Genomic DNA, 8,818 nt, shown 5'->3' with positions numbered 1-8,818 from the left:
AATTGATTTGTCAAGAGAGACAAAGATTTTTCAGTGGAGGTCGTATTTATTTTCCCAGCCAATGTGAATTTCTAGGAGGTCGAGTTTCTCAGCTAGGGCTGCACGTGTGAGCCGAAATCACCTTCAGAGGGAAGTCGAATTGATTTTGGTGGGTCAAATAGCTTCCAAGAGGTCTGAGGAGTCTTGCACAAGTGAAGAAATAATTTTGTCGAAGTTTTGCTAGCGTCGGGAAAGCAATTGTAATACATTTGCCGAATAAATAATAATAATAAAACCCTCATCTACAAATTGGTTTTCCCTTTAGGGTTTTTCTAGGGACATTTGCCTGAAAATATTGGTGTTCTATATTTGTGTGTGTGTGTGTATGCATATATTTCTTAGTTCCTGTATTTATTTTTCATGAAGTTGCAATTGTGCTTTATTCAATATTTGCCACAAGTTAATTGCAATTGACAAATAATTTGAAAAGATAGGAGAATAATAACCAGAAATTGCAACCATAATTAAAATTTCACATGGTATCAAAGTGGATTTGAGGGCAGAAGCTAGATCTGCGCAAGCACAAGAAGGAAAAGCACATGAGGGTTAATACCCACTTTGATTATACCCAGTTTGAGTTCTTCAATGTATATCTCCAGTTTATTTGAGTTCGCAATTTTCTAGAGATGGTTGTAGCAAGATTGAGAGACTAGGACATATTGGATGAAGCCTTTAACTTTGGAGTCTGGAAGGCCAGGATGTTGTTCCTATTGGACGAGTATGGTCTGAAGGACGTTGCTACAACAATCTGTTGTGCCAAAAGATCCCATCCAATTTCATGAATACAGAAGGGACAATCCCAAAGCGAAGAGGATGATTCTCGATGGAGTGAGAGATCATATCATTCCACACATCACAGAGAAGGGTATAGCGAAGGAGATGTGGGATGCCATCATCAAACTGTAACACGATCCATCAGAAAACAGGAAATTGATCCTCAAGGAGAAGCTAAGGACCATCAAGCAGAATAAGGGAGAGGATGTTACTACCTATCTCACCAGAGTTCGATCTGTCAGAAATGAACTAGCTACAGTTGGAGAGAAACCCAGTGATGATGAGCTAGTGCGTATAGCACTCAACGGGTTCTCCAAGGAATGGCGAATGTTCGTCCAAGTGATTTTAAGATGAGACAAACTTCCAGATTGGGATCAGCTATCACTCTGTAGGAGTTGAGACTCAGCTTAGTCAAGGGAACCAACAGCAGTGGCAAGGTACCGAAGGTTGAGAAGGAGCAGGAGAACGTCACCTTAGCAGGAAAAGCAAAGTGAAGAAGGGGTCCAGCAAAGGACCTAGCTCGAAAGGAGAGAGGAGAAAGAAGAATGGCCTATCAAAGGTTAAATGCTATGTCTGTCACGAGTTTGGCCATTATGTCAACGATTACCCATTGAGGAATAAGAAGGGAAAGAAACAAGTTGCGTCTTCAGCAGATGCAGATGAGCTCTAGAAGGATGGAGTAGGAGTTCGCATTGATCGCTTGCCTAACTAGATCGAATTCATAGGGTGTCTAGTACATAGACAGTGGAGTGTCATTTCATATGACAGGAGTTAGGGAGTACTTCTCTAGTTATAAGGAGGAGGACATTAGGTTCCAGATTCAGATGGGGAACAATATAAGTGCATTGTTGTAGCACGAGTAACTATTCTATTTCAGAGGGAGAACAACACGCAACTTCCTATCCATGATTTGTTGCATGTGTCAGGCTTGGGGATGAATTTGATCTCTGTATCAGTCCTTCAGGACAAAGGGTATGATATTCTCTTTAGAGGGGCTAGAGTGCTTTTACAACACAAGGAATGGAGGTCTCCTATAGCAGTTGGGGTGAGGAGTGGCCAATTATATAGGTTTCAGTTAGACACGCCCACGATACTAGTAAGCAACAGCAGTCCGAGAGACATATGGGCCATATTCATCATGGAGCACTCAAGATGCTTCATGAGATGGTGATAACTGTTGGAATTTCTAAGTCTAACCTGTTAGAAATTCCTCCTGTACTATCCGGTTTATTTCTCCTACTTGTTTAATTACTTAACAAGTTATTTACCATGAAAATACTGAAAATAAACACAAGTACAATATCAACATCTACAAATCATCAAATGGAAGAAAACAAGCACACAGGTGACACCATTTTTTTGGACCAATGTCCCCAGAAAAACCCAATGCAGGAAAACTGGTGCAACTATTCAAAGGGTTATATTAATATGCAATTTATCTGAGTACAACTGGGTGCCTAAACCGACTCACCCGACAAAGAAAAATACACGGCAGCAATACCTCTATATCTGGAAACAGGTATTCAGAAAACCTGTACCACGAAACCCTCTCCAGCACAACTGAAGCTCAGCGCTGGCCCTTCTGGCCACTACGTCAGCCTCCTGCTGACCTGCGTCAAGCCCAGGACCCTCTGTGTCAGCCTTCTCAGGCACTACGCAGCCTCTGTGTCACTCCCTCTGCCCTCTCCATGGATGATGCAGTCTCTTTGGGCTCTGCGCTACCTTTGTTGGGCTCTGCGTAGCCTAGACTCGCTGCTGCTCTCGCTCTCTTCGCTTTTGTGCTGGTCTCCCAGTATTTTCCCTACCTCTCTGCCTCGTACTCACTGCCCCTTGCTGTTGATCACTGGTTCAACTTTGTTTAGCAACCTCGCTCTAGCAAAATGAATGACTGACCACTCTAGTGTATTCTCCAACTGACCCTCAAGCCTCCTCTTAGAATTTTCTCGTTGGTCCTTCAACGACCGAGATTAAATCTCTAATCAATGGCCAAGATTAGATTTGGCTTGATCCATGACTTTTGGAACCTTCTAACCTAGTTTTATATTAATACCCATTAATATTTTATTTTTCCTAAGTTTAGACTTAGGAACTTCATTAAAAATATTAATTATTTTAATATCTCCTAAACCAAGTACAATCTGTCCAAACCATTTCTGGGACTTGGAGATCTCATGTGCTTTAGCCTCTCCACCAATTTTCATGGCTAGAGCACATCTGATGCTACCACAAATCAACACTCCCTCTTAGCAAGGACTGTGCTCTAGTAATACTCCTCACTGAGCATCACTTTGATTATGTAGCACCGATACTTATGCTGACGCTAGGCCTCCCCACCCAACATCCTCTGCACTGCTACATCATGTACTACTGCCTTGCCACTGCCACTGCTACTGCTGCATCTGTGCTGTTGTTGGTCCATCTTCCCAGCACTGCATCTGCACTGCATCCCCTCTCATCACGCTGCATCATGCTACTGGATACAGCTACTGCACTGCAACTCAATTACTAAGAAATAAGTAACTGATCCACCCAACTTCTAACATCCTTGTCAAGCTAGAAACACTCCTGATGTTGAAGCTCCCTCTGCTGCTAACAAGTGCTCCCTCTACTGACCTCTGCGCTGCTGCAACAACTCCCTGCATCTCGCACCGCTGCACACCTCTCTATGCCATCTTGCACTGGTGCAACACTCTCGTGCCTCTCGCACTATTGCAGCCTACTAGCCTCGTGCTACCTGGGGAATCCTGCACTGTAGCACTCTATGTCGCTCCATCCAGATCTGTCTCTACCGACATCCGTCAGTCCTGCTACTCCTCTTTGGGGCTCCTGTAGCAAGGTATAATCCAAGAGGTTGGGTACCTCGAGGATCCTGCCCCTCATTGCCTATAGTCCTCCTGACTACAACTCGATGTCTCCCCACTTCTTCACAAGTGGCACATGAGCACTCATGGCACAATCGTCATCCTCCTCGACTTCTTTCTCCACCTTCGTTAGCACTGCCTTCAAGTTCAAAGCCTCTCCCTTACTCTTCTTCCTAAGACACTGGTTCGCAAAATGACTCAGTTCCCCACAATGTAAGCACTCGACCTTGGAGAGGTCCTCCTTATTCCTCTTCTCCTACTTTCCGGCAGATGCTAGAGCCGCATCCTCTTCTTCTTCCTTCTTGATCCTGATCCCTTTTTGGCTACTCCCCGCCTTGGTCAACTGTTTGATCTCTTCTTGACAAAAAGCAGCCCACAGTTCTCCCTAATCTGGAAGACTTGTTTTGCCCAGTATGCTCTGGACAAATACCTCCCAATCCTCGGAAACTGCATTCAGCGCAGTCCTCACTATCAATTCCTCATCCGGAATGGCCCCTATGAAAGTTAGCTAGTCACGGATCTCCTTCAACTGACCAAGGAAGACATCTATCTACTCTCCCTTTTGCATATGGTATGCCCTTAGCTGATTCTCCAAGACCATCTTCCTCTGCACGGAAGTATGCTGGTACAATGTCTTCAAGGCATCCCACATCTCCTTTGTCGTTTCCTTCTCGACAATATGTGGTACCACATGATCCTTGACCCCATCAAGAATGATGCACTTTGCCTTAGCCATTGCCTCCTCGTACCTTTCATTAGCTACCCGATCAACTGGGATAGCTATCACTCTCGAGACGAAGCCCTTGATGTGATGTCTGTCTAGAATGGACAAGATCCTAGCCTTCCAGACCACAAAGTTGGAAGCTTCGTCTAGCCTATCCTGATCTCTCAGCCCATTCACGACCATCTCTGCTTCCCTCCTAGAAGTCCTCTATTCGACTCCTGTTGAGTCTCTCAACATCCCATCTGGAAGTTCTGGTTCGACTCCCTCTAAGTCTCGATTTCCCTTCTGGAAATCCTTCTGCCAACGTCAAGTTGCACCACTCCGATCGTTTGTGCAACTGCAACATTGATCCGAATTCCTTGTCTAGAAATCTACCTCGACAGCAACTCCCTCCACCTTGGTCTTGCCCTGTTAGGTACTGTTCTGACCACACTACCCCACCAACTTCACTTCGAAAACTACCCACAACCTCTTATGCCCAAGCAACTGAAGAATTGAGACACTTGGCTCTGCCCAATCCCAGCACCGACGAATCAGCTCCCTCAGCGTCTACGCTGGCCTTTCTCTGGCCCAGACTGATGACACATCCCCTCTGCGTCACTCCTTCCTCTGCCGCCTTCTGCAAGGATCAGCTCAGTCACTCGGGATAGCTGAATCTGCTGCAAACGCTCTGCTTGGCTGATGCCTTCAGTTTTCCTGTGATATGCAACCACGTTCTAATACCATGTTGGAATTTCTAACCCGTTAGAAATTCTTCTTGTACTATCTGGTTTATTTTTCCTACTTGTTTAATTACTTAACAAGTTATTTACCATGTAAATACTAAAAATAAACACAAGTACAGTATCAACATCTACAAATCATCAACTGAAAGAAAACAAGCACACAAGTGACAACGTTATTTTGGACCAATGTCCCCGGAAAAACACAATGCGGAAAAACCAGTGCAGTTATTCAGAGGGTTATATTATTATGCAGTTTATCTGAGTACAATTGGGTGCCTAAACCGGCTCACCCAACAAAGAAAAATACACGGTAGCAATACCTCTATATCCAGAAACAGGTATTCAGAAAGCCTGTCCCACGAAACCCTCTTCGGCACAACTGAAGCTCAGCACTGTCCCTTCTGGCCATTGCATCAGCCCCAGGACTCTCTGCGTCAGCCTTCTAAGGCACTGCACAGCCTCTGGGAGCCTCTGCATCACTCCCTCTGCCCTCTGCGTGGATGACCCAGTCTATCTGGGCTCTGCGCTGCCTCTGTTGGGCTCTACGTACCCTGCACTGACTGTTGCTCTCTCCGCTTCTGTGCTAGTCTCCTAGTATTTTCCTTGCTTCTCTGCCTCGTACTCACTGCCCCTCGCTGCTAATCACTGATTCAACTTTGCTTATCAACCCTGCTCTAGCAAAATGAATCACTGATCACTCTGGTGTATTCTCCAACTGAGCCTCAAGCCTCCTCTTATACTTTTCTCGTTGGTCCTTCAACGGCCGAGATTAAATCTCTAATCAATGGCTAAGATTAGATTTGGTTTGATCAATGACTTTTGGAACCTTCTAACCCAGTTTTATATTAATACCCCTTAATATTTTATTTTTCCTAAGTTTAGACTTAGGAACTCCATTAAAAATATTAATTATTTTAATATCTCCCAAACCAGGTACAATCTATCCAAACCATTTATGGGTCTTGGAGATCTCATGTGCTTTAGCCTCTCCGCCAATTTTCATGGCTAGAGCACATCCGACGCTAAGACAAATCAGCAACAACCAGAGGTGAGCACAGAGCACAATGATGTATGCAGAGGATGTGTGTTGGGGAAGCTTGCCAAGGCATCTTTTCCAAGGAATGACAGTAGATCGCAAGGTACTTTAGACCTTCTACACTCAGACATATGTGGGCTGATGTTAACAAAATATCTCAAGGGGTACGAATACTATTGTACTTTTATCAATGATTTCTCCAGGAAGACCTGGATCTATTTCTTAAAGACCAAGGATGAGGTCTTCAGTCACTTTCAAGAGTATAAGGCTCTAGTGGAGAATGTGACAAGAAAAAAGATCTGGACTCTACAGTTAGATAACGAAGGGGAATATACCAGCGAGGAGTTCCAAGAGTTCTACACCAGGGCAGGAATCAGGAGAGAGTGGACGATTCTTTACAACCCGCAGCAGAATGGGATGGCAGAGAGGAATAACCAGTCTATTTCGGAGGCAACATGAGCTATGTTGTATGACCAGGATCTCCTACATTATTTATGGGCAGAGGCATGCAGTACGACAATCTATATTCAAAACAAGGTCCCACATAGAACGCTTGGAAAAATGACTCACGAGGAGGATTTTATTGGAAAAAGCTAGATGTCAGTGATTTCAGGATATTTGGCTACCTAACATATTGTCATATTACAAGGGAGACATGTTCAAAAGATAGATCAGAATGCAGATCAAGGATATTTCATTGGGTATAACGAAACCTTGAAGGTATATAAGACCTTCATCCTAGGGACCAAGAGGATTATAATAAGGTGGGATGTCAATTTCATGGAGGACAAGGTGTACAGAAGGTCGAGAGAGTTTCCAATAGCTGAAGATCAAAATGGGCATCCAATAGAAGTACCCAGAGTTTAGCAGCAGAATCAGGGACAACATAAGAACAAGAGTATAGTGACCAGTACAAGCATGCAATCAGGTGTGAATGCTCCTGAGGCTTCACAGAGTATGGAGCAACAGACGCAACAGATTAGGGAGATGCATCAGGAGGACATGGAAGTGGCTATTCCTAGCTCTACTATTGGCAAGAGGAACTATGAGGTTCAAGCTACACTCAAGGATGCTCAGGAGTTTTTAGGGGCTCCTAGGACAGGAAAGAAAGAGCGAAGACAACCAAAGAGTTACATTGGCTACATGGCGTTGGTCAATCAATTAGTGGATAGCGAGCCTTCCAACTATTAGGGGGCGACACAGAAGCAGGTGTAAGGAGATGCAATGATTGAGGAGTATCCTTTGATCATGCAGAACGATGTTTGGGAGGTTGTATCGAGACAGACAAACAGGGTAGTGGTTGGATCATGCTAAATCTATAAGATCAAGCATAGTGCAAATGGTAGCATCGAGAAGTACAAAGTGAGGTTCGTGGCTAAGGGGTTTTCTCTTAAGGAGGGAATAGACTATGAGGATACATTTTCTCTGGTGTCCAGATACACTTCCATACGAGTTCTGATCTCATTAGCAACACCGATGGGTTGGCAGATCCATCATATGGATGTCAAGACGGTGTTCCTAAACGGTGAACTAGAGGAAGAGGCGTATATAGAATAATCGGAGGGCTTTGTAGCACACAATAGAAAGACCCACATGTGTATATGAAAGAGAGCTTTGTACAAGCTCAAGCAAGCTCCCAATTCGTCGTATGAGCACATCGATAGATGCTTGCAAGGCATGGGATTTGTGAAGAGTGAGGCGGAAAAAAACCTCTACTACTTGGTGGTTGGAGGAGATGTACTCATTCTTGTCCTATATGTGGATGACTTGTTCTTGATAGGTTCACTAGGGCTCATCGAAGAGTGCAAGAGGGACCTTGCAGCAGAGTTCGAGATGAATGACTTGGGGTTAATGCATTATTTTTGGGCATGGAGGTATGGCAGACAAATGGCGAGATCTTCCTTGGTCAGGGGAGATATTGTATCGAGATCCTGAGGAGATTCGAGATGGAGGATTGTAGGGCCATGTCTACACCCATGATCAACAATTGGAGGAAGATAGATGCATCCAAGGAGAAGGATGTGGACCCCACCTTGTACAGGCAGTTGATAGGTTCTCTCATGTATCTGGTCAACACCAGGCCAAACATATCCTATGCAATTAACTCTCTAAGTCAATTCATGGTGGAGCCGAAGAGAGCGCATTGGATAGCAAAAAAACATGTGTTGAGGTATTTGCATGGCACAGTCGAGTATGGGATCAGATATGCTCGAGGTGATGGTGTCAAGTTGGTGGGTTATACTGATGTAGACTGGGCAGGGAACACGGTAGATTGGAAAAGCACTTCAGGGTGTTGCTTCAACATGGGATTAAGAGTTATTTCTTGGTATAACAGGAAGCAAAAGTTTGTGGCACTAAATTCAGCCGAGGTAAAGTACATAGTAGTGAGCATGACTACATACAAGGCCATTTGGCTTTGGAAGCTACTAGTAACATTGTCTGGTTAGAGGGTAGAGACAACGATGATACACTAAAACAATCAAAGTTGCATCAAATTGGCTGAGAATCCAATGTTTCATGACAGGTCGAAACATATATACACAGATACCACTTCATTAGGGATTGTGTGCAGTGCAGGATGGTCCAGCTACAATATATACCTACAGATCAGCAGGTACTAGATATTATAATGAATGTTTTGGGGAAGGCGAGGTTTATC

The 8,818-nt window shown here is 44.3% G+C and overlaps 1 pseudogene; it reads left to right on the top strand.

Moving 5' to 3' along the window:
* The first annotated feature begins 8,105 nt into the window (after positions 1 to 8,105).
* Positions 8,106 to 8,606, top strand: LOC149149683 (secreted RxLR effector protein 161 pseudogene; annotated as a pseudogene).
* Positions 8,607 to 8,818: the final 212 nt, after the last annotated feature.

This window comes from Pinus tabuliformis, chromosome 9, assembly GCF_031772625.1.
Source record: "Pinus tabuliformis cultivar Carrire ecotype Pingquan chromosome 9, CPIR1, whole genome shotgun sequence".
Lineage (NCBI taxonomy): Eukaryota > Viridiplantae > Streptophyta > Pinopsida > Pinales > Pinaceae > Pinus > Pinus tabuliformis.
Note: the sequence above shows the minus strand (reverse complement) of the source record. Positions and strands in the feature narration are given on the sequence as shown.